The sequence below is a fragment of the Phoca vitulina genome, unplaced genomic scaffold, assembly GCF_004348235.1.
Source record: "Phoca vitulina isolate PV1807 unplaced genomic scaffold, GSC_HSeal_1.0 scaffold17, whole genome shotgun sequence".
Classification (NCBI taxonomy): Eukaryota; Metazoa; Chordata; class Mammalia; order Carnivora; family Phocidae; genus Phoca; species Phoca vitulina.
Window position 1 is genome coordinate 24,778,488 of NW_022589720.1, and position 26,463 is coordinate 24,804,950.

Sequence of the window (26,463 nt, forward strand, 5' to 3'; positions counted from 1 at the left end):
TTCACAGAAGGGCTGGGGGTGTGTTTCAGTCTGCTGTCTGTGCAGTGCTCCGGGGTGGTTGCCTGCCAAGAATAGTCTCTCTGATGGTTACAGTCCTGTGGGATCTAGAAACACAAGCCTCCCCCCCCCCCCCCGCCCAGCTATCAAGGCCAGGCAACCAAGGGATATCTTCTGAGTAGCAGCCACAAAAAACAGGGCACTAGATGCAAAAACTGGGTACCAGACATGTATAAAAGCTCCCCTCTGAGAGATACTGGTGTTGTAGACCATGACAAGGGGAGTACAAAGATAGTACCCACCCTCCAAGGTTTTAGGAAAGTTTTACAGTCAGCCCTTAGATGTGTGCTTAATTAGAAGCCTGCCCCTCAGGCTGCAGCTATGATGATAAGCTAATAGGCTTCTTTCCAGAAAGATTGAGCTTCTAAGTCTGTAGCCTCTTGCTGTGCCCTGGGGGTTATATCTCTTTAAGAATTCCTTCTCCAGGGACGCCTGGGTGGCTCAGTCATTAAGCATCTGCCTTCGTCTCAGGTCATAATCCCAGGGTCCTGGGATCGAGCCCCACATCGGGCTCTCTGCTCAGCGGGAAGCCTGCTTCTCCCTCTCCCGCTCCCCCTGCTTATGTTCCCTCTCTCGCTGTGTCTCTGTCAAATAAATAAATAAAATCTTAAAAAAAAAAAAAAAGAACTCCTTCTCCATTGGTACTATGGGTACTATGGGACCCATGAGCATAAGCCCTGCTGGCCACCAGAGCCAGGTGATAGAGAGGTGTCCCCTGGCAACAGCCACAAAAATGAGGGCCTGAAGAAGGGAATGAACTCCTTTCTGTGAGATAGCAGCAAGCTGGAGTAAAGTAGAGGGAGAGTGCAGAGATTGCATTTACCAGCCTTAGCTCTCTGAGAGCTCTACTATAGGCCCCTATAAATGTGTCAAACTAGACACCTGAAAAAAACAAAACAAAACAAAACAGAGCAAAAAACCAGAGGCTGCCCCTGAGGCCAAGCACCTGGACAAGTAAACTGGCCTCTTTCTCAGAAAGACCAGGTGTGGTCTTCAGTCTGCACAGTGCCCTTGGGTGGTAGCCTACCCAGAATGGTCTCACCAATTGTCAGGCCCCTGGGACCCAGGAACGCAAACCCCTCTGGCCACTGAAGCCAGGCAATCGGGGAGCTCCTGGGTGGCAGCCACAAAAGCTGGGTCCCCAGATATAAAACCTGGGCTATCAGACATAGGTAAAACCTCCCCTCTGGGAGATACCGGCGCTCTGAAGTAGAGCTGAGGGCCAGTGCAAAGATGACACTTGCCCAAAAAAAGGGAAAGAAAAGGAGAAAAAAAGAAGAAAAAGAAGAAAAGGGCAGGGGGATGTGGAGAAGAGAGCACCTGCTGGCTTTGGCAAGACAGAACGAGAGTATGGAAGACAGTGCCCACCAGCCTCTGTTCCTAGAGAGGATCCCAGCGGGCCCCTGCCCCTCAGACCAACGCTTCAAAATTATGAAATGAGTCTTTTTCATGTAAAGTCTGGATGCTTTTCAAAGGGCTGCTTTTACAGAGTCCTGGCGTGGGTGGGTCTGTGCACTAGCCTGTAAGGAGCCATTCCTCAGATCACCACAGCCCCTTGGGTCTTGCAGGCATGAGCCCCATTGGTCTTCAAAGGGGGGTGGGGCTTGTCTCTCAGGCATCGGTCTTAAAAGTTTGGGTGACTGATGTGGGTTCCAAACCCTTGGCTCCTCAAGGAGAGGCTCTTTTGAGTTCCCTCCCAGTTGTGGGTCACTGCACTGGGGGTGGGATTTATAGCAAGATTGTGTTTCAGCCTTTCCTACCTGTTTCTGGGTGGTTTGCCTGATATGAAGGGGTTGTTGCGCTGCCAATTTTTAGGTTTTTTTTTTTTTTTTTTCCCAGGAAATTGTTCCATATATAACTGTAGATTTGGTGTGTCTGTGGGAGGAGATGAGTTCAGGGTCTTCCTACGTCACCATCTTGAACCAGAACATTCAACTCGTTTGTATTTTATATCTTCCCTGAGCCTGACACTTAGCAAGGGCTCAACAAATTTTGTTCAATGAACAATTCAAACACCTTGGAAGGCTATCTGCCTTAAGCCATGCTCAGCCACTGCAGGAAGAGCAGCACCTGAAAGTCTTCCCAGTAGAGATGGAGTTGGGGTCAGGTTGCCCTTTCAGGCTGGGGAGGTGCTGAGTAAGGGGACGCCCCAGAACTCAGCAGATGCACAAAACTGACTGTGAAGGAGTGGGCCCAGGCTCTGAGCTGGAGATGCAGCATGCCGGCGGGGTGGGGGGGGCCATCGGTGTGGTTATACAGCTCCTGGGCTGGAGAAGTCTAAAAGGGAAGAGGGACATGATGGGAGTGTGATGGGCACTGGAGGATTTACTTTCCTCGGGTGTGGACCCTGAAAATGTCTGCCTGATACCATCCCATAAGTTGTCATCTTCAAGTAGCAAGGGACCTTAGGGAACTTAAATTCTCTAATTTTGAGTTTTCCAAAATGTGTGTCTTGGATAAGTCTTCCTCTCTCCCTCCTTCCCTCTTTTCTCTTTTTTCTCACACCTACCTTCCTTCCTCCCTACCTCCATCTTTCCCTTCCCCCACTCCCTCCATCCCTCATCTTAACATAGCCCCCATCTTCTTACGCCAGATGGGTAAATGTGTCCATTTTAGAATCTACCCATCTCCTCCTGGAGTATGGAAAGTGTATGGTCTCTGTCTTTAAAGCAAAATGGTAGAATAATAAAATGTCAGAGAAAGAATTCTGCTCTTCCCAGCAGCCTCCCACCTCTCCCTCCCTGTGTGTTCCCTCGTTACAGTATGTTCCTGGTCCTGCTTGACTGTGTTCCCCACTCCTTCCTCCTCCTCCTCCTCCACAGGTTCTCTCCCTCTCTGAACCATTAGCTTTGCTCCAATTCTAATTCTAACCCCATTAGCAAGACTTTTTCAACCCACAAGCAGTGAGCCTCCATACCAGCACTTTTAATCATCAGCCCCCACCTCTCTTTGTCTGTGCCCACTCACTCCCCCACCTTCTTACTCTATCATTTCCATTGTTGTTATTTCTGGGTGCCTGGGAGGGAAGAGTGTAAGCTAACTGCTGTAGAATCAATCTGTATTGAGACCACCCTACTCATAACCACAGTGTATTTTTAAAAGGATGAGTTTGAACAGCTGTTAGTGCACACACATCAGGCTCTTTGAGGAGGCTTCAGGGGAGTGAAGCTTTCTAGTATGAAACAAAAAGATCAGTTCTTTATCTTTCACCCAAAACTTTGGTTTAGCCTGATTTGCTGGCCCTCTTGTTGAAGGCCAACATGTGGTCCATGGAATGTTGTTAGGAGCTTCTTAAAGGGGGAGGGGGTTATGAGTATGGTTTGGGGAAAACATAGTTAAACAAACCTAAAATCTCTGTACCAGGGACTTCTCAGAAGTATCAATAGGTTAAGTTTGATGAAGACAGGGATTGTGTCTTTATTGTTCATTCCAATACCTAAACATAAAAGATGATAAAAAATGAGTAAATGCATTATAAATTTCCAAGAGGGGATATAGCTTATGGCATCTTTTAATCTCAGGACACTTGCATTTGCAAAGCATCTCCCAGGCAGGGGATGCAGGCCAGAGGAGGGGTAGAGAGAGTGTTTCTTGGCATCTTCTTAAGTAACCCAACCAAGAGTAGAAGAGAGTTGCCCTTAATGGATAAGGGGCCATTGGGTTGGTGGCTCTTATATTGAACTCAGGTACAATTGCATTAAAACATGTTTACTGAGCATCTGGAGTGTACTCAGCATGATTCTTAGGAAATGTGCAGGCAGGATGCTAGGTGCTTGAACAACAGTAAACCAAACTCAGTTCCTGGTATGAAACAACTTCAGGAGTTTCCTTGAAACAAGCCTAAAGGAATACTCAAAGAACAATACAAGGCAGTATATAATTGTGAGGTAAGGCGTACGATGACAACAGTAAATGCTGTGAGCAGTTTAATAAGGGGGGAAATGGACATACCTAGAGTTATCATGAAGACATTTGGGAGAAAGTGGGACTAGAGGTGGATGTCAATGAATTGGATGGGTATGGATTGTAAAACAACAGAATATAATTGTTCCAAGGGATCCCAAGGGATTTTTATTTTGTCCACTCCTGTATCCTAAGCACTTAGTCCCAGCACACTGTAGCAGCAATAACATTGGTTGAATGAATGATAGAGTAGAGCAGGGAGGGAGGGTACTTCAGAAACCAACAGTAGAGCAGAAACTCTGGGGTAGGAATGTATCTACTCCATTAGTAAGGCAAGAAGTAGTGGGGAGGATGTGATATGGTAGGGTGGTGCTGTTTAGGAGCTATAGGGTGGTAAGGTGGGGCCAATTTATGGAAAGTTCTGACTACAAGGATGGAAAATTGATATGTGATGTAGGTTCTTAATTTAGGGAGATAAGATGGGGTAGCAACCACGAGGAAAGGCAATCAAGATGGAAAAATGACAATAGCAGCAGTGTTTTAGTCTGGGATATGAGCTTGGCAACTGCCTACTGGATTGGGGAAGAAGTCAGACTCTTCCGAAAGGGGACGAGAAAGAAAAAAAAAATATCTGAGAGATGATCCAAAGCAAAGAATAGAGCTTGGGGGATAAAGTTGAGGAAAGTAAAGACAACACCAAGAATTTGAATAATTAGGAGAATGTTGGTATCCTTGGAAAAAAGGGGGAGACATTTCGAAGATTTCAGATATTGGCGTAGTCTTAGACATGTTAGGTTGGAAGATATGGCAGAGCATCCCACTAGAGATGTCATAAAGATAGTTGGAAATATTATTTTGAAGTTTGTGTTAGAAGTCTCAGAGAGGAAAACAAGAGAGCGAAGGGCTCAAGACCGTCCCTGGTGCATTCTCCTATCTGATCACTATCTAGGGACAGTTTGGGGCAGGAGAGGGATCCGGGGGTCATAGCTCTGAGAAGGCTGGAGGGCTAAGTTTGTGGACAAGTTGGAATTTATAATGGGATAGTTTGAAGCAGACACTAAAGAATCAGGTGTAAAAGCCAAAGAGACCCTATAGAAACTTTCTGGATCAGAATTTCTGGGAGTCTGGACATCTAGATTGAAAACAGGCATCTGATGGGATTCTATGTACAAAAATGCCTTGAAGACCATTTTCCTTTGCTGACCAAATCTCATTCCAATCAATTAAATGTTATAGGAAAAATTCTACTTCAATATTAATAGTTTACTAATTTATGCATACTGGCTTAACATGCAGTTTTTTACTTCCTAGAGGTGGTCAAAATTAGTTAACTCATTCAAAATTTTTAATGGCACCAACAGATAAACTCAGAAGTTCTGAGCAGTTGTATTGAGACACCATGGCCCATTAATATTCAGACAGAACTTCTGGATAGCTGTCATGCAACTTGATGATTTTTAATTTTTAAAGTCATGAGCAGAATAATAAAATAGACTATACTTATATATAAATTTTAAAAACCAGATTGACTTAGCAGCAGTAATGTTAGGCTAAAGTGATGACCACATTCTCTTGGTTGTATGTTGGGATGAGATGTGCATGGAAGACCCTAACCTGAGTGTGCTGAGGCCAGGGCCAGACTGGGAACCCAGCACTTGGAAATCACTGGCACAACATCCAGTCTATGTAGAGTCTAGGTCTATAGAGTCTAAAAAGCACAGGCCATGGGTAACAGTCAGACGTGAACAGCCTGACAGAGACAAAGGCAGGGTGCTGGGGTAGAGCAGGCACATAATTGACCAAGACTAATTCTTTTTTTTTTTTTAAAGATTTTATTTTTTTTATTTATTTGAGAGAGAGAGAATGAGAGACAGAGAGCATGAGAGGGGTTAGGGTCAGAGGGAGAAGCAGACCCCCTGCCGAGCAGGGAGCCCGATGCGGGACTCGATCCAGGGACTCCAGGATCATGACCTGAGCCGAAGGCAGTCGCTCAACCAACTGAGCCACCCAGGCGCCCGACCAAGACTAATTCTTTAGTGTGTGCATGTAGCAAAATACACAAAGCATAAAATTACCATTTGAATCATTTTAAAGTGTACAATTCGGCAGCATTAAGTACATTCATGATGTTGTGCAACCATCGCCACTCTAATTCCAGAGCTTTTTTTCTTTTAAGATTTTATTTATTTATTTGAGAGTGAGCAAGAGAGTGAGCACGAGAGGGGTGGAAAGGCAGAGGGAGAGAGAGAAGCAGACTCCCCGCTGACCAGAGCTTAAGATCATGATCTGAGCCGAAGGCAGACGCTTAACCGACTGAGCCACCCAGACACCCCTCTAATTACAGAGCTTTTTCATCATTCCAAAAAGAAACTCCATACCCATTGAGCTGTCCTTCCCTGTTCTCCCTCCTTCTAACTCCTGGCAACCACTAATTTGCTCTCTGTCTCTATGGATTTGCCTATTCTGGATATTTCCTATCAGTGGAATCACACAATATATGGCCTTTTGTAACTGACTTCTTTCACTTCGCATTATGTTTTTGGAATTCATCCACATTGTAGTAGGTATCAGTACATTATTCCTTTTTATGTTTGGGTAATATTCCACTGTATGGATAATACCGATTTTGTTTATTCATTCATTAGTTGATGGACGTTCGGATCGTTTCTCCCTGTTGGCTATTGTGAACAGTGCTGCCGTGAACATGTGTGTACAAGTTCTGTTTACACACATGTTTTCAGTTCTTTGGGGGTTATATACCTGGGGTTGGAATTGTTGAATCATATGGTAGTTCTGTGTTTAACTTCTTGAGGAATTGCCAAACTTTCCCACAGCAGCTGTACCATTTTACTTGCAAGTTTAGGTACAAGTTCATTTCTCCACACTTGTTGGACCACAACTCATTCTTGTTGTAAGAGTTTCACAGCCATGTGCTTCTTCGAGGGCCAGGGGCTGACCCCAGTGGGCTGACCTCCAGTGGTCTTCAGGACCAAAAGCAATCAGCCTTCCACCTTACTTACGCCTGAAAGCGAAAACTGGGGAAGGACTATTTACTGTTTTAAGTAATTTTCGAAGGATTTCGAAAGGATTTCGAAGACGGTCATTTAAGTTATAATAAAGATAAAAAGCCATTTCCTGCCCACCACAGAATAGGCCTTTCCCCCCGCTTTGTGTGACTGTTCAACACTTGAGCCAGTCCGCAGTTGTGCATCAGCTTCGATGGAAGCCGTGTGTCCTGGTGGTTGTTGAGCGCAGCTGGCTGAGTGCAATCTCTGGCCACAAGTCAAAGCTCATTAGATGGATGCAGTAAATAATATAAGGACTGGGGATGGAGGAGATCTTAAATGGAGTGCTGAAGTCGAGAGATAATCCGGTCTGTTCTCTGTAGTGTCTTTCCCACTTGGAGTGTCCCTTCAGCTGTTTAAACTTGACCTGACATTTACAGGCATTTTTTTCAGCCACCTCTCCTGCCCCACCCTCCCCCCACCCCTCCACCACACACTTCCCCTCAGCAATGAGCAAACTGGGAATAATTGGACTTAAAATCAAGGTGGAGCTCAGTAGAGCGGATAATTAAGAATGTGATTTTTTTAGGGAGTTATGAGAAATCAGAAATGTCTTTTTCGTTTGAGTAAGAGTTCCTGGTTTGGGAGGGCAGTGACTGAGCCATCATCATCTGTGTTCTTGGAAACTGAGGGGCCCAGAGAATAGCCCTCCGTCGCTGTTGGTGTGAGGGTGAAAGTAACCAGCGCCAGCAAGACCCCGGCTCCTGCCTGCGGAGCACCTCCGTGCCCAGCGGGCCCGCTGCCATCGGGCTGTCAGGCACTTCCTGAGGAGGGCGGCCCCCGGTCTTCCCGGCCGGTGCCCAGCGAGCCGCGCCGCGCACTTCAGCCGCAGAGCCCCGGCCCGGCCCGCCGTGCGGTGTCTTGGTGGGGCCGACCAAGAAGAAATCAGGAAACTCAGCCGCCTGAACAACCACCACCACCTACGACAGAGAGAGACTAATGTTTACGAGCCCGAGGGAAGGACCTGAGAGGGAAGGAACCACTTTGGCAGGTTCTTCATTTGAACGTTAGTGACGTGTATTCTTAAATGTCATTTGAGATTCAGAACGTGGACGCTTTGAGGGGCCTGGGAGGCAGTGACGTCAGCAAGATGGAGGGACAGGAAGTCCCAGGCCCTCCTTCCCCCCAAGAGGCGTCAGCTCAACAACGGTGTGTGCGGACTAAGTCCCTTTGTGAGAAATCCAGAAACCGGGGCAGAGGCTCCTGCTAGCCAGGCGAGCTGAGAGCGGCCACATGGAAGCCGGTCCTCGGCCGAAGTCACAGTGGCTAGCTGCATCAGCCGTCTTAGCGGCAGAGGCCTCCCGGGAAAGGAAGATGGCGGCCGGGGGTGGCAAGGAGGGAAGCGTGAGGGGGCGAGCGCCCCAACTCCAGGGCTGGGCGCCTCACCTGCGGTCCACCGCGTCTACGCTGCTGCTCGCGGTGGCCAGAGAGCAGAGCCGGGCGCAGGAAAGGACTCCTGCTCCCCGACGGGAGATGTTCTTCCCCTCTCCCAAAAGAGCAGGAGCCACACTTTGCAGTTTGGAGCTTCAGCCTTCCACCTTACTTCCGCCTGAAAGCGAAAACTGGGGAAGGACTATTTACTGTTTTAAGTGAAGGATTTCGAAGACTTGATTTAAGTTAAAGCCATTTCCTGCCCACCACAGTTCTCTCTTTGTCCTCTTCCTCCTGCCCTATTCTCTGAAAAATGCAGTTGGAGAAAATACGACCCTGGGGAATAGTGGATGTGAGAAAGCTGTGTAGCCTGAGCTGAAAAGCAATTAGCTGCCCCGAAGCGGTCTTGGAGCAAGCAGACGCTCGTCCCCAGGCAGGAAGACGTCACCATGATTTAGTCGTGTGTTTGCTGGGGTGCTGACAGTGTGCTCTGTGTCCTGAGGCCCCGCAAGGAATGGCTGGCAAAAACTGAGGCCACCACTCTGCCCAGCTGGACTATTTCTTTGTAGTGACCCGAGGGTCAGTGAGTAAGAAAGAGAAGGCCCAGGCAAGCTGTAGCTTTGAATATGTGTCCAGCCATGAGCTGTTGCTCAGGTTTCAAAATGGTAAATTAAGATTGGAGACTTCTTTATGTTCTGTTTTCTTTTTTTAATCCAAACTTCCTTTATAGTACCGTCACCCATACTATGAAACTCAGAAGTCCACATCTGAAGAGGGCTCAGAAGTAAATGTAAAGAGTTCCATGGTCAAATAAGTTTTAAAAGCTCTGTTTTAAGCCTGAAGCAGGTTTCAACAGAACAGGACTTCTTGGAGACTTCAGTAAGAATGATGACTTTGAGAAGAGTATGTCCTAGACAGCCGTTGTCACATGTGTCTGCTGATGGAAACCCTTCTCGGGAGGGTGGCTCTTGGCCATGTTATCCGGTAGGAGGCCAGCTGCTTTACCTGTTCCTCAGGTCAGCGGCCTTCACTGTCTCCAGTGATCTTTCCTGCAGGATGACCCGGTACCCTGTCTTCATTCCACTTCCACCTGATGGTGTTTCTAAGAAATAGACCCGTCGTGACCAGGTTTCATGAGAGATCTGTCTGCCAACTTGAAGTAAAAGGACTATTTAAAGGTCTCAGACCTCATCTGCAGTTTTAATGATGAGCAAACGGAGGCCCAGAGATGAAGAAGCCGTGCATGGTGCACCACCGGCCAGTCGGTGGAGGGCCTGATTGCTTGCTCCGTGTCCCTGGCCCCTTACCTTTCTAGGCACAATCTCCCCTGAGCCCTAGGACATGGCTTCTGGCTTGTTCCCTGGCTTGTTCTGAATCCACAGTTCTTGAGGGCATTTATCCAGGTCCCTTCTGCCAACTGTTGGCGAGCCATTTTCACTTTGTCCAGTTTTGAATAGAGAGATTCCTTACCAGATGTTTTTTGATAACATATTTGAAGGCAGAGTAATAAATTGGGAATAACCAGATCTACTCCTCTGGAATAGCTTCTTTCCTACAAGCCTACCTTTTCACCTGTGGGATTTCCTTCGAGAGTTGTCACCATATCTAGAGGCTTGGCCCAGCCAATGGCAAGAGGACAGGTAGTACCAACTTCATGGATGCAGGGCCTGGAGTTAGGTCTCGGTCCACCAGGTGAGGTAGGCAGGGTTTCACATCAAAGGGGTTCAGTAGCAGCCCACTGTGGTCCAGACAAACAGTTGGCACCAGAGTCTCCAAAGGCTGGTGGAATTCAGTGAAGGGTAGGCTGGTGGGCTGCTTGCAACACGTAGCCTCCAATGCAAGAGACGAGGTGGTACTCCAGATGCTAAGGTGGGAACTAGCAAGAGATATGTGGGGCTTTGGCAGTTAGACTTGAGGGCATGACCAGGACTGAAGCAGGGATGAGGATAAATTGATGCCGAGTCTAAGGGTACGCTACTGAGCAGCTCTCCAGTCTGTCTTGCCAAATGTAGCAATTGCGCTGGAGATTGCTGGTGGTGCTAAGAAGAGACAAGGTGGAGGCCTGGGGGGATCACGTGGACTGGCACAGAGGGAGAGTGGGGAGGCAGAGGCTGAGAACCAGTAGCGTTCTCTGCTTTCCCCATGCTAACGCTTGTAATCCTGAGCCTGGTCGTCACTCTCACGAAATCTCTACAGGTGGGGACAATGCTCGTTTTGTTCACCTTCGTATTACCTGAGCACAGTGCTGCCCCACAGGTGCACAGTAAATACTTTGAATGAATGAATGAATGAATGAATGAATGAATTGGAGCTGTTGAATGGTAGTGGAGATGGAATGACGTCTGCACCAGAGGTGACGCTCAGATTGCTGAGGGCAGATGCGACTGGTGGGGCCCCCTCTGACACAATGATTTTCCAGACCCCTCAGGCTGGTGCAACTGGTGTTTGAGTCAGTGCTGACCAGACAGGCTGAATGCAGCATGAAGCTGAACTAACCTGGATAGAAGCAAACACAGTTGGATCCCAGGGCTGCAGGTCTGTTTCTATTTTGAACAATTTATTCAGTAAACATTTAGCAGGCTCTGTTTCACTTCACTGAGGATAAAAGGGAAGCTTTGGATCCAAATCCCAGGGCCAGAGTTTGGGCCAGCATCGACATTTCTAAAGTCACCAAGCAAATGTCTCCAACTACCAATTGTAATTTGGAGTTTTAATATCAAAAAAGGATGGTGGGTCAGACATTAAAAAGTGCATGGCCTCCCAGGTAATAATAGCAGGGGGAAATCAATGTCAGCTTTATTTTGAGTAATAGAGCCAGGTTTCAACTCAAGCTGGGTGCTTGGGTTTTACTTTTAAATTGTTCCCCGTGATATTTTAAAACCCTGTTGCATTCTGATTCACAGAAAAATTGGAAGAAGTCAATTAATTTTTAATGCAAAATGCAGAGTTTGTACGGGCCTGAGTGGGTTTTGGAGTGTGGTAGTGTTCCAGGCCCAGGCCAGAGTCCACTGTCACAGGATGAGAGCGGTGGTGAGGAACTCTGGAGTCACTTAGCTCATCAATAACATCTTGACTTTTGTTGATGAAAAATTTCAGACTACATGCTAATGGCTTTCAAGGGGCCAGATCTGGATTTTGTTGTTTCTTTTCTTGTGCTCAGTGAATGTCTCTTATGAGGCCCACTGCCCCCGTGAAGTCTTTGTAACTCATCTGTCCTCATTGGTCATTTCACCAAGACTTATGTGTTCTGGCAGGCCGACGTGGACTCTTCTTTTCCAAAAGATGAAAAGCATGTCACTGAAAATATTAGTCAGGCTCAAGAAAAGCTTTGTGAGTTCTGCATAATCACAAAGAAAGAGAAAGTAGGTCACATTTGGAGCCTGTTGTGTTTGTGGAAGAAAAAGGAAAGAGGATGAAGAAGAAATTGTCAGATAATTTAGTTTTATCACAGCTTCTTAAGCTGAGCCGACAGTGTCAGAGGCTCTGGGTCGGACACCATCCCCACATTCTTGGGTCTCCCACTGGCTTGCAGATCCCCCACCCCTGCTCAGTGAGCGATGGGGGGTCAGTGGGGAGCACAGGGATGGGTGGGAAGACACAAGGGGGGTGCTTCGCTGGGGTCCTCTGCAGCTGAGCCACAGGCATTCGGATGAGAAGAAAGTATTTGGGGGGGCGGTTTCTCTGGGGTGGGGGAAATCCAGCCTGAGTAGCTGCAGTCTCAGGTAACCCTAGGGCACTCCCACTTCCCAGTTCACTGGCTGCTGCCGGCTGTCAGCGGGGCTTAGGAATTGTAAACAGGACTAGAATATTCCGCAGGCCCAGAGGAGACACTAACTTCCTTGGCCTTTAGGGCTATGGGAGGGTTGTTTTTTTTTTTTTTTTTTTTGGACCAGGTCAGATTCCTTGAAAGAGGTGCTAATAGCAGTGGTCACCCCAGAACAGCCTGATAAAAACTGAGCCTAGCGGCTTGGAGAGCTCTACACACTTGCATTTGGAGGGATGCTTTATGTGCTAAGTACTAAAACAGGGCAGTGTCTCGGCCGCAGCTCCAGTTTTCATAGATTCTCAATGTTAGAAAAGGAGTCAAGTATGCTGTGAATGGCCTCAGCTCTGGTTCCTGTCTTCTGTCTTTTCCATTCTTTTACCTATAATTTTCATTTTTTTAAGTGTACCTCCTATTTTGCAGGAGTTGCAGTCTTGAAAATTTGCGTGTGTTTTTTTGTTTTGTTTTGTCAAGAAGAGCGTGTGGTTGAATCATTAGGAAAGCTTGCTGTTGAAGGAAGCACCGCAGTGATGTAGTTTGTAAAGGGAAGAATTCTTGAGCTGTGCAAACAAGCACGACTGAATGGTACTGCTTGGGGGTGAGCTTTGAATCTAATGTGTTTGCTGTTCATAAATTGGGAAGCTGTGACAATAGATGAAGTTCTGCCACTCTGTATTTGACAAAAGAGGAACTAGAGAGTGATATAGAGATTGTCTGTGACTATCTTAATAGTGGTGTAACTATCTGGCACTCTGGGGGGAGGGGATCTCAGTCTATGTGTGGATGCCACAGTGCATTTTGGTGCTTATCTTGTGTGTAGCTGTCTTGTCATCCCTGAGTTTGTCATCGGCATCTTTAGTAACTGAGTCAGAGCAGACTCTGCACGGGGCACTGAGTTTATTATAGTCTATTACATCCCAGGTTGATGGGGGTGTTCTGGCAGTTCCTAGGACCACCAAAGTTGATGTAGATTTGCAATGTATGGAGAGGCAGAGGATAGAGAGGTAGGACAGGGTCTGGCAGGTCTGCTGTTGGATTGGCCAGGGTCCATGGACCGGAAGTCTAAGTCAACAAGGAGGCAAGTGCAGGTAGTAGAGCCAGATCCAAAATTGAAAACTATGAGATCATTTCCTCACCGACAAGGGTTGGGCTATGGTAGACCAAAAAGATAGGAGTGTTTCATGAGGCCAAGGTCAACGGCCTGCCAAGTCAAAGGATGGTTGAAGCAAGAGCGGATATGAGTACAATAGAAAGTCCTGGCTCCTCCACTCACTTCTGCCTGAACTTCGCCTCCCTGGGCCTCAGTTTCAACCTTTTAACATGGTTCGATTCAGCGAGTAACTTTCAAATTTACTATTTTTAGGCACTGGAACCCTTTCTTTATTATTATTTTTTTAAAGATTTTATTTATTTATCTGAGGGAGAGTGAAAGCGAGAGAGATCACAGAGGGAGAGGGAGAAGCAGACTCGCCTCTGAGCGGAGAGCCTGATGCGGGACTCAATCCCAGGATTCTGGGATCGTGACCTGAGCCAAAGGCAGTCGCTTAACCAACCGAGCCACCCAGGTGCCCCTGGAACCCTTTCTTAAAACAAGATTTTAGTAAGAAAGCCCAATGTGTAAATCAAATCAACGTGGGTGTGCTCCAGTTGACACTGAGAGGAGGAACAGGATTGGGCACCTGAGCCCCAACTACTTGGCTCCTGTCTTGTGTATCAAGGTGGTTCCTTGACCTGCCAGGAACAGCATTAAAAGATACTGGACTGGATAAGATTTTAAAATCCTGTCTAGCTCAGAAAGTTGGTCAACAGAACTTTGGAATCAGTGCTGCCTTTTTTCTAAAGCTGTTCATGGTTTCCTGGTCACTTTTGCCTGGAGGGTTGTCCCTCCTGTTTTTGCAAGGGTCCCACCTGCACAGAGTCAGGCCTCTGTGTCAATTGCAGGCCAACCAGAAGTTTCTGCAGGCCAGCTGAGTAACCAGAGCCAAGAGGCTCTGTGGAGCCCAGAGCTGGACTGTGCTAGGGACACACACTGTGCACTGGCTGCTGGAGGAGACCTTGTGGAGTGCAAGACAGCCCTTCCTGTCCCAGCCCTCATCTTCCTATGAGGCAGGGGAATTTGGAGGCAACATGTGGGTCTTTGAGATTCACAGGCTGTGGGATTAAGAGGTGAAAGAGGTTGAAAAGTGTCACCAGCAATAATGCCCTCATTCAGCCCACACTCAAAATCTCTTCTAGTACAGGGAGTAGGAAAGAACATGGCAGACTCTTATCTTCCTGCAGTGACAATAAACTGGTTCCAAAACCAAGTCAAACTGGGGTTAGTATCCCCAGTTTCCTTTACTTGAAAGGTTGTCTTAGACTTCTTTAATCATGAGAAAATGGGAGCTCATTTCATTCAAACTATACAGTCCAAAATCCAGGGTCTTGTGAAGTACTCGGTGTAGTTGAGGAAAAAACCTGAGTTTCATTATCAGTCCCAGATTGTTGTCCCATCTCTGCTCTTGGCTGTGTGACTTTGGGTGAATCACGTGGGCTTTTCCTGTCTGGGTTTCTGTCTGCTAAATCCAGAGAACACCCAACTCTGGCAAGGATACAATGAGGTGCTAGATGTGAAAGTGTTGAATGGTCACCTGCCTTACAGGTAATAGGAGTGGCCAGTATGTAGCTGGTGAAAGCTGAGATGAATCCCCAGAGAAATGGTGTTGCCCCATCCCCAGAGCCTTGCTGTCCTCAGCTGGCCATCGCTCCTTTGTTAATTTACCAATAACAGCTTTGCACCCAGGACAAAGGTCCAGAAGGCAAGTCACCCCCGCAGGTGAGCCTGGCGTGGGCAGAGTATGGGCTCTGTGCACCTGGAGCCCAGACTCGGCTCACCTGTTCTCATCACCTGGCCTTCTGCCTGCCTCCAGTCGGTGAGTAGTTTAGGATTTCAGCACCACCCTAAGAAGAGAATAAAAACCTGGGAGGCCAGGATGAGAGGAGATAAAAGAAGAGGAAGGGGAGGAAAAGGGTGAGTCAGAGAGCTCGGAAGAGAAAGGAACTGCTCCCTTTGCCAGAATGTTGGTTATTATATAAAGAATATGTGTTCACTGTAGAAAAATATCTATAAAGTAAAAGAAGATATAAAAAACTGTTAGTCTCACTAGCTAGAATTAAAACAGTTAATGTTTTAACTACTTTACCTCCTGACATACACACACACACACACACACACACACACATCAGTGTGTATATAGGTAGACATTTACATGAAAAGAGGATCACACTCACTGGTGTGCTGTAAATGTTTAACAAATGGCTAGGGGAGAGGCTGACCTGATTTGTAGCATTTGCCAATTTCCATGGTGTAAATACTCCCACAGCGGCTGATTTCAAACTACCAACCTGATGTCAGCCAGCTCATGAGATTCTGGAAAATGGACTGTCAGCTTTTGGGAACCAGCAAGAGCCAAATCCAGCCCACCACTGAGCAAGTGTTCTCTTCTAATTAGCCTTTCTCGATCACAATAGAGTGCAAAAGTCTTTATGCCTAAACTTTTGAAAGTTGTCTTTATCAAATTACTTTTTGAATCAAAATCGTTTTCCTTTTGAAACGTGGAGCTGGATCATGGCCTAGTCCACTGATTCTAAGTGCTGCCCTCTAGTTAGAATTTGTCTGTTCCTCATGGCCCGTAGATCCGTATGCTATGGCGAGTGGACCTATGCTTGATTAGGTGGCAGGAATAGAAATGTAGTGGGGGGGAAGAAAAAAAAAGATTAATGTGATCAAGCAAAAGAGAGTGTGGTGGCCTGGAACTGATTCTACAGTCCATTATCCCCGGACGGATTTGACTTAATAGAGGCAATTTTCCCCTTTGCAGCTCCTTCTCCTTGGCCCAGCCAACTCAGTTGTGTAGTTGTCACTCATTTCCCCTGGCTTTTCTGATGGAAATTGGCCCCCCTCCTGTCTGTCGGATGAGAATGGGGCTGCAAGTGTTTGGCCAGCGTAAGACCTCCTAATCAGATCCATATTTTCCTTGTTGAACGGGAGCTTTGGGGAATTGCAAGGGGAAGAGGGAGTGGAGGGCTGTACTCACAAGGCAGTGTGTGTGTGTGTGTGTGTGTGATATCTCGCTTGGCTCCTGGGTAATGCGTTGGCCTTCCTAAGCTGGTGGACTATCACATCTGTGGTAAGAGTCGCTAGATGGAAAAAGTAATTGTTGCCAAAGGTCTCCCACACTGGAGTTTGAATTGCCTTGAGAGAGGCTGAGCTGTGTGAGCTTCTGGTAACACACCTGGCTGTCCCAGGCCCAGGAAGTGTAGACAGGGAGTTTTGGACTAAGACTTCATAGGGGTGGGTAGCAGGGTGCTGTAGGTGAACGTGGGGGGAGGGCCAGTCCATTGTCACAGTAAGAAGGAAGGACTTGGCTTTTCCCTCTACTTGTGTAGCCAGGGTGACCAAATGAAGGCAAGAAGTCTAGTTTGGGTCTCTGACAAGAAGGCCAAATTCAGATGCCTGGAGTGTGAGGCAAAGGACAGAGGCAGCGTGAAAAAGGGGCCCCTCTGTTAGGTAAGTCCCCAAGTCTCACCAAACCTTGGGATCACCTCTGACTCCTCCTCTTCTCTACCCCCTTCCCCACCAACCTACTTGCATGTGGTCTAGACTAGTCAATCAGCCTCTGAAATGGCCCAAGAAGCTGCCCCATTCCCACTGCTCTGATCCAGGTGGTCATGATATCATACCTGAGCAATGAGGACGGTCTCCCAGCAGGTCTACTTGCTGTCCAGTCCCACTCAATCTGTAGAAATCCCATCCGTATCCTTGCACATGCACATGCGCACATGCACACACACCTACACACGCACACTATTTTCTAAATCAGCAAAGTATGTTCATAAGCATTTAGAAATCCAGAAATTTAGAGGCGAAAGACCACACAGATTTGCTTCCATGAGATGAAAACAATGATCATTTTAGTGACTATCCTTCAGAGAGATTTTCATTCCTTAACACAATTTACATGCAATCAAAACTACTTTGTGATGTATTTCCTCGCCTGTTATGGTGAGCATTTTCCCATGTTGATACTTTAATAAAATGAAATCACGTATCTGGTTATAACATTCCCTTGCTTAAACAATTAAATAAATAAAACCACCACCAACCAAAACCTGTTGCCTCCATGAGGAAGGTCAGTGGATTGGGAAGGAAGGGATCAGGAGGGAAGGGCAAACGTCACCTGCCCCAACCTTCACATTAATCTCCCTCCCCACACACCGCCCAACACCCTGGCATGCCCTTTACACCACCCCCTTTGCCTGTTGCACAAATACATGACCTGCATGTTTGCTCTGAGAATTCCATATGAATTGGCTTGTGTAAATGACTCCCACCTTATGCAAGTGAATTCTTTCATTCCTTGAGATTTATCTTATTTAAGTGTCTGTCCTTAGGAAAGTTGGGAATCTCTTGAGGGCAAAAAGAGAACTTATTCACTTTGTATTTTTAGCAGCTCATGGTAATGCCTGGCACAGTGTGGTAGGCACTCAGTAAATATTTAGGGAATGAACTGGCCTTGATTTGGTATGTCTGTTTTCATCCTCTTGCCTGTTTCACGTGTTTGTTTTTTTATTAGTGTCCATGATTAATCCATATTATATTTTCTTTTCGCCCTTCACTATGTTTTAGTCCTGCCGTGCTGAAATTAGAGCCCCTGGCTTGGAGCCATCCACTACTTTAGTTATGTCTTTGCTGGTGGAGTGAAGATGGTGTGAGTTTCTAGTGTCTCTACTGTACCATTTAGAATCCCTGAGAAGCAAGCTCACTTTTTCAGAGTCAACAGCCCAGAGTCCGGCCTCCAACCCTCTTCTGAAAGGTTGGTTTATAGGTATATGGAAATGTTTGAAACAGGAGAAGGCAGCATGGGTAGAAAGTTTCCAGAGTGGGAACTCCACCCTCAAAGCCAGGGGGTTAGCTCAACACTCCCTGGAGGGGGAAGGTGGCAGAAAATGCAAGCACAGGAAGGTGGAGAGGGATGGAGCTGGCCCAGGCTCTGCCCAGGGCTGGGGGATTCTGCACCTTCAAGGTGCCTGAGGGACTCTGGCCTCTGCCTCCACCTCTGCCTGTGCTCCCCCTAAAAATACATAAGGCAGTTCAAACACCATGTGCTCCTTCTTGGGGTTCTGAGGCTGCTTAAACATGGAGGTTTTGTCAGAGGGAGGAGTCAATTTATTTTCAACACTTCATCAATAAACATTAAACTAGACTTATTTTTACTTAAACTCATAGGAAAGGAAAAGCTAGTTCAATTCTGCTCCTACACTGAGAAATAAGAATGCGCACATTTCTGCCTTCTGGGATAAAAATAGAAGCAGCTGGATCCACCTTCACTGCTGCAAATCTCAGAAGTTTACTTTTGTATGTCTGTCTTTGACATTCCCTTTTAAAAGAAGTCCCAAGCACAGTACCACATCTATAACAGGTTGTTTTCTGGATGCAAGTAACAGAAACCCAACCCAAACAGGCATCCACAGAAAGGATATTCAGTGGTTCTACAGGGTCCATAATGTCATCAAGGTGTCAGCTTCATTTTCCTTCTCGGTGTGCCATGTTTAGCATTAAAACTTCATCTTAGGCTGGTATCAAGATGGCAGCAGAAATTCTGGACTTTGGACTCAGCCCTGAAGACATCTAGAGGAAGAAGAGGGACCATTGCTTCTTGGCACTTTCTCTTAGGAGTGAGGCAAGGTTTTCCAGAAGACCCTTAGATGGCTTTACCTCATGATTCTTTGAGCAGTGTGGGTCACCTGTCCATTCTTGAAACCACTGCTGGCAAGGGAAGGATGTTACCACTGATCGGCTCATCTTAAGAGCTGAGACACCTACTGCCCAGAATTGGATGGATTAATCTCTGAACAAAAGTCAGTATTCTGCTAGGGGGTAAAAAAGAGGGAATAGATGCTAGGCAGACAGTCAACAGTTTCCTCTACAACTCAAAATAAGCCATAGAATTGGTTATATATATATATATATATATATATATATATATATATATATACACTCCAATGATTTTCAAACAGTTTTGAGCTATGCTGTTCAAATAAAATTTTACCCAGAAAAATAAGCAAACACAACTGATAAAATCAGAGCAGCTGTGATTGTAAACCCCAGGAGGTTATGGTTCTAGGATCATACTTTGACAGTCACTGGTAGAGTACTACTGGTGTTTACATCAGTTTTCTATTTCTTGTCTCCTTTCATCCTTATGACATCCTTATGACATCCTTAGTTGTATTGTGTGGGACAAGAGGTCAGCTGGCGAGAGAGGACCAGTATTCACAGAGTCTGGGCAATCAGGGACATTCAAGGAAGGGAACTGGGCTGGGAGTAGCCGATTTGGGCACATGAGACCAGAGGCTGAGATGACAGGGAGCCAGGAAGAGAAGCTCCTCTGAGTGGGGTGGTGAGCTATGATCCCAGGGCTGACTCATTCACTGTCTGCCTGCATGGTGTGGGTGGCCGTGGCCCATGGGTGATATTTGCATCCAGGAGGAAGTGAGAGGCTTGTTGAGGCAGGAACACAGGTGCTGGGTAGGATTACTTCACAAATGGCAGACAAGGCATGAAGGTCAAAGGCTTTAAGAGCTTCATTTTGGGATGGGGGAGATGTAAGGTTACCACATAAAATACATGACATCTAGTTAAATTTGAATATCAGATAAACAATGAATACAATTTCAACATAATAGTCCCAAATATTACATGGGACATACATATACTAAAACATCTTACAAAATCCAAGATATACTAAAACATTACTCATTGTTTGTCTGAAACTCATATTTAACTGGGCACTATATATTCTTATTTGCTAAATCAAACACCCCTACATGGCTGGGAAATGAGGGGCCTCCTAAAACGTTAGGAGGCTAGAGCTGATTTTGTTCCCGTGGTCTTCATTCTGAGTCATGGAGTAGCCAACACCTCTCGTTCTACCCAACCAATAGTTTCATCAGAAAAGCTCTGTTACATCAGAGGTACCTGAAACACTTGTTATAAATGCAAATATCTGAATGCCCCCATGGCCTCCAGGGATCCTGAGGCTCAGCCCAGCTTGGGAAGACTGCTTCAGCTTTTAAGTTCCTGAGGGTGAGGATGTCACTTTATTTATTGCATTCAATAAATATTTGTTGAATGAAGGAGTGAATGAATGAATGACTCCTCCCTGAGGAATCCAGTGTTTATCTAGTGCAACCCAGGAACCCCAGAAACATAAGCGTCTTTCTTTCTGTTTCTCTTCTGGTCATGAGACCCGTGGGAAAGACTTGGGTGGAAGGCGTAATGGCAAGTCTTGGAGAACAGTGGGAAGGGAGGCTAATGACAAGACAGGGCAGGAGAGAGTAGAGCTACGACTGGGACCCACCAGGCAGGGGGCAAGAGCATCTGCCTAGGGAAGTAGGCCAAGTTTTTAATCACCTCCTCGGGCAAAGAGACTTGCGATCTCAAGTTGAGAACAGGTCTTTAGTTATTTTCACAGGATTCCTTTAGAGTCCAACTTGGCACATAATCCTTCACAGGGGAATGATCCCAAACCTGGAGTCATCTGACCAGGGTGCTTAAAGCCTGTTGGAAATGCTTCAACGGAACTTGGTGGGTGGCAGGTAATGGCCATTTTGCTAATCTTGGTAATTTCCCAGATCAACAGGGTGCCTGGGAGCATCTATTGCCCACATCATCTACTCTGCAGGCCTAGCTGTGTAAAGACTAGATTTCTGTCCTAAAACTGTAAACCCATAATGAATCCAACTGTCTAATTTTCCCCCATTTAGACATGCCCCAGTGCCTACATTTTCTCCAATACAGAGAACTATAAAGGGTCTTTTTAAAAAAATTCCAATTTCTTATTTTCCTGGCAAGAGGCTTTGACTTAATGGACGAGAACCTGCTTCCAAGCCGAAGTGAGTTTTTGCCGAGTGACGTCATGGACGCCTCGTGCTCTGACTCTCAACTGAATCGCAGGTCCCCTCTCAATCTGTTCCCCCATCTGTGTAGCAGGGATGCTGCCACAGGGCCGCAGGGCTCTGGGAAATGCTAGAGCTCTCTGGAATTCCAGCAGCATAAGGCTCCTCAGCAGGGCTCCAGGTCAAGAGCGGTAAGGAGAACATCGACTCCCTTGGCTTTTCCTTTGTGACTTTAGTTCTGTCCCTCCTGTCCTCACCTCCCACAAGCTCACACACACCATTCTGAGCATGCTGCAGAGCCATGCATCAAAGCCATGCCACAGAGTGCCTGCTTCGTGACCACTCTTTGGTCTCCTGTGGTTTTGTTAAATCTGGAAGGTGTCATTGGTACTCCGGGGCAATAGTGAGACCATCCCCACAACCCTGAACTTAGAAACAAAGAAGACAAGTTTATATGTGGAGAATGAAACTAGTACATAGATCATACACGGTCGAATACCCAGCCTCGGGAATACCCAAATTAAAAAATTTTTCTGCAAAAACAGAATCCAAAACTTGAATCTTAGTAATCTTGGAGAGAATGGACCAAAATGTGATTATGCCCATAATTCAGAGAATAAAAATCAACACTTAACTGATGTTAGGGTATGCGGTTTGGAGAAAGGGGTATGAATAGAAGGGGGTAGTTAATGCAGAGAACAGAAAAGAAAACCTCCAGGAGCTAGAAACTAGGGATACCTTTATGAGTGTTGTCTAGTGTAGGAGAGTCTTAATAGCTAAGCGAACAGTTTTCCTTTGCAAAGCCCAGGTTGGAGTGGGAGAGCAAGTAGAGAGTACCTCAGCTGGGAGACCCTCCTGTGCTCACCTGGTTCTCCTTGTTCTGAAGCTTGCCTTCCGCTGCATCCTGTCTGCAGGGAAAGCGGGCATTGAGCAGGTCGACACCAGCATCCTGCCCACTTCATAATTGTATTTCCACTGAAAATTAATGAATGAGCTTTCTTGCTGGTAGCCATCTATTTACACTCAAGAGGCAGATACTCTTTCAACATGCAGACAGAACTCATGTTTCTGAGCCTGGGAGCCGGAAGACATGAATGAGGGAAGTTGACCAAGATCAGGGTGACCTTGTGGCACCTCCCTGGCCTACCAGTAGCCTTCCCCAGCCACATCTTTTACCTTTGCACATGCTCCCACACAGTGACACTGACAAGCAAAACAGCATGATCTTAGGAGACCGTGCGTCCATCCTCCTTTCTCCTCATCTCTCAAGGTCATCACAGCAGTGCCCAAGTAGAACCTCCATCTGATCATTTCCGGGCTAGTTCCTTTAAATTTCAGCCACCTCTTGTCTTCTTTTCATTCTACTTCATTTCTCTTCCACCCCTTTTAGCAGCCAAGATGGCACATGTGGGGTCCATCAAGAGGGTGGGCACTGGTCTATCACACTCCTTTGATCTTTCCTTCTCCTTAATTCTCATCTCCTGCCTGGAAGAGGACAAGTGAGGATTATCTTGTCTCTCACTCCCATGACTTTGACTTGCTTCTCATGACCATCATCTGAGTCCTTTCCCACAGCGAGGCCTGGGAAAAGGGGATGCTCAGAGAGGCACACGGGCTGTACTCTGTGATCTTTTGGTTTCCTCTGAGGATACTGTCTCTGCACCAGGCGTTCCAGCCCTGACTCCTGGAAGCAGGCTGGAAGGGAGGGAGTGGAGGCTGGTCTCTACACAGTTTAGGCCCTTGCCAAACTGGAGAGTCTGTGGGTCCTCAAAGGAAACACCGGATTTCCTATTGTAACCCCCCCACCCAGGCAAGTTGCTTCCCCCTTCTTGAAACCTTGTGTTTTTTTCTGCCGTTCCAAAGAGCTTTTATTCAGTAGGATATATTTCTTCTTGTCTTCTGGAAGAGCTGAACTGTGGTTATAAGCACATGAACCTAAAACCACCCCAGGGCCCCCCCTTCCTCCCTTTGTCTTGGCAGATATTCAAAATCTGATAAAGCAATTTGGCCCATCTCTTCTGCAGTTTAAAACTTCCATGTGTTTCAGAGGTACAGATCTGTGATTCAACAGTCTTGCACAAAGAAGAAGAAGAAGATAGCTGGAGGGGAAGAATGGGGGGTTGGAATCGGAAGGGGAGATGAACCATGAGAGACTATGGACTCTGAAAAACAAACTGAGGGTTCTAGAGGGGAGGGGGATGGGAGGATGGGTTAGCCTGGTGATGGGTATTAAAGAGGGCAGGTATTGAATGGAGCACTGGGTGTTATACGCAAACAATGAATCATGGAACACTACATCAAAAACTAATGATGTAATGTATGGTGATTAACATAACATAAAAAAAAAAAAAACTTCCATGTGTTGTGTATATGCATCTAAATGAGGCTAGCGACTCCCTCTTTGTCTTGCTAACTCAGGTCCAAAGTCCAGGAAAATGCTAGAACCGGAAAGAAACTTAATAGAACCACTTCATTTGGCAGATAAAGAAACTGAGGCTCAAAGATGCTACATGACCTACCTGGGGACCTACAGCTAGCTAATGGCAGAGTATATTACTGGCTATTATAAATATTTGAGTCATTGCTAATTAATGATGAAGTCAGATCCTGTGCACTTACATGCTAAGAATTTAAATATAGTGAGTAGATTATTTACCCAAAAGTCTAAACACCAGAAGCAGCTAAACAGTACAATTGTTCTGAAAGAAACGACTGGAAAATACTGGAAAATAAGTCTGCATTTTAAAAAAATAACTCAAGTGGGGCAAAATGGGAGTGGGAGATACAGGCTTCCAGTTTGGAATGAATAAGTCACGGGGATAAAAGGTATAGCATAGGGAATCTAGTCAATGATATTGTAATAGGGTTTTGTGGTGACAGATGGTAGCTACACTTGTGATGAGCATAGTATAAGGTATAGAGAAGTTGAATCACTACATTCTATGTACAATGAAATGGATGTAACATTGTGTGCCAACTATACTCAAAAAAATTCTTAAAAACCTCAAGTATAATTGAAAAAGGACTTCTGATACATGCTGTATATTGATGGTGTGGTCAGTAGGGTTGTGGATGACAGATTGGTGGCATCATGGCTGCCTAGTCCATACAAAGTGGACACGATTGTCACATTAAGATGGTCACATTAAAATGGGCAAGCACAGTGACTCATGGTTATGGTGCTGCTAACACAGAAGTTGTGACTTTCTCAGTTATCCATGTTAGAGAGGAACTGTTTCAAAATATTGGATTGCCATTTCACAAATATGTGACTCCATAGATGCCCTCTGTCCCCCAACCATCATGTTATTTTAGAATTGAGATACCAGGGCCCTTGGGTTGGTTAAATGTCTGACTCTTTGTTTTGGCTCAGGTCCTGATCTCAGGGTCGTAAGATCAAGCCCTGCATCAGGCTCCATGCTCTGTGCAGAGTCTACTTAAGACTCTTTCTCCCTCTCCCTCTGTCTCTCCCATTCATGCTCTCTCTCTCAAATAAATAAATAAAATCTTAAAAAAAAAAAAAATTGAGATACCTAAACTCCAGAAATATTGTTAATCCAGAACTGGCCACATTTTGACATTCTGAGTAAAGAGTCCTGAACTTCAGATGTACAAACTTGTTTCAGTATTTGAAGCCATGGCAAATATATTTTAGAAGTAACAGAAATAATTTACAATATTCATTTTGGTTTTCTGGTCCCCAGATGTTTTCTTGCACTCATCATGATAGAAAACATGCATGATGTTTCATGAATTTCTGTAATCTCTATTCATTCCTATTTTTTTGTTATTTGGACAAATAGTCCATGTTTGAGGACATGCAATATCTTCAAGTATTAACTTCTCAAAATAGCTGCCAGGTCATTCTTTTTCCTTTCATTTATTTTTCCTTTCTTCCTACTTTTCAAGTGTTATCAGACCCAGAAACCAAAGGATCTTTGTCTTGTCTTGATGTATATTTCTCTCCTCTTTAAAATTGAAGACTGGATGTGGTAATCCCTGAGGTCCCCTCTAGGTCCTCATCTTCTATAATTTATATGGGAACACCTCTTTCATCCCCTAAAACCCCAGCATAGACCTTGTAAAACCTCACTTTCCAGAATCCATCATATGCCCACAAATGTACTATTTCATGGCCCTTCACACACTTTATTTAACGATCTCTTTGTCCAGTGGACCACAGCCTCCACAGGGCTGTTCATCATTTCTTCCCTAGCCTAGCATAATGCCTGGTACAATTAACTCTTGTTGCATGAAATAAATGTTAGATCAACTTCTGTCTCACATGCACAGCCACTAGTCTAGAGTCAGCCATGTAGATAGTTAAAAATTAGCCAGTAACTCGCTCTTAGAAAACATAAGCCAACCTAAAGGAATCACAATCATTTGTATTTGCAATGTTTCTCAATCAGTTGTGGGTTTGTCTACAACACCTGAGGCTGCACAATGGTGCTAGTAAATCATTGGATGAATTCATGTGTGCTTTTAGCTCTTTCAGGGGCAAAACTGTGCACTGTTGTTGCTGTTGTTGTTGTTGTTGTTGTTTTGGTGACCCAAATCAATAGCTGCTAGTTGACAAAGTAGTAGGGCTTAAGTTGAAACACTCAGGGTTATATTCTGGATCTTGAATGTGAGGGTAAAGAGTAAATCAAAGCAATGTATTCATTAGGGATTTTGTTCACCTATAACAGAATGTCTAATTAACAAGGCTAAACAAGGTAGGGGCCTGTTTTTCTCTCATTTAATAAGTCTGGAGGGAGAATGTCTAGGGTTGGTACAGATTCTCAAGGATGTCAGACCTTTGCTTTATGGTTGGTCACAAGATGGCTGCCAAAGCTCCAGCCATCACATATGCATTTTAAGCAAGAAAAAAGAAAAAGAGTGCCCATAAAAAAAGAACCTTTCTGGTAACCCTACCAAACAACTTCATAGGCCAAGACTGTATGTTATGGCCACCCCTCTCTGAAGGGGCACTAAGAAACACAGTTTTTTGACTGGGTATTTTCTCCTTAAATACAGATGGACTTTTGTTAGGAAAAGGAGAAAAGAAATATTATGTAGGCAGCTAGCCACAGTTCCCTCTTTTGATTACTCAGACATACCCTTCTTTCCATTCGTGGGGTAGATTCCCCATTCCCAAGGGAGGTGGCACCCAAACCTCATCCAGTTAATCTATCAAGATTAGAGCCCTGGATCTCTGGGTGATGTGTGGTCCCTTCCATCAGTTCCGGATATAACTCCTTGTAACCAAGCCCTGACACATCTAATGTGCAATACTAGAAAAGATATAGAATAACTATAATAAAAACCTCCATTTAGAGGGCGCCTGGATGGGTCAGGCGGTTAAGCGTCTGCCTTTGGCTC

General features: G+C 45.7%; 1 protein-coding gene across 2 annotated transcripts in view; it reads left to right on the forward strand.

The window, feature by feature from the left end:
• Nucleotides 1-26,463, forward strand: part of PDZD2 (PDZ domain containing 2) — a 342,311-nt gene that overhangs the window by 91,199 nt on the left and 224,649 nt on the right. The window lies entirely within an intron of this gene.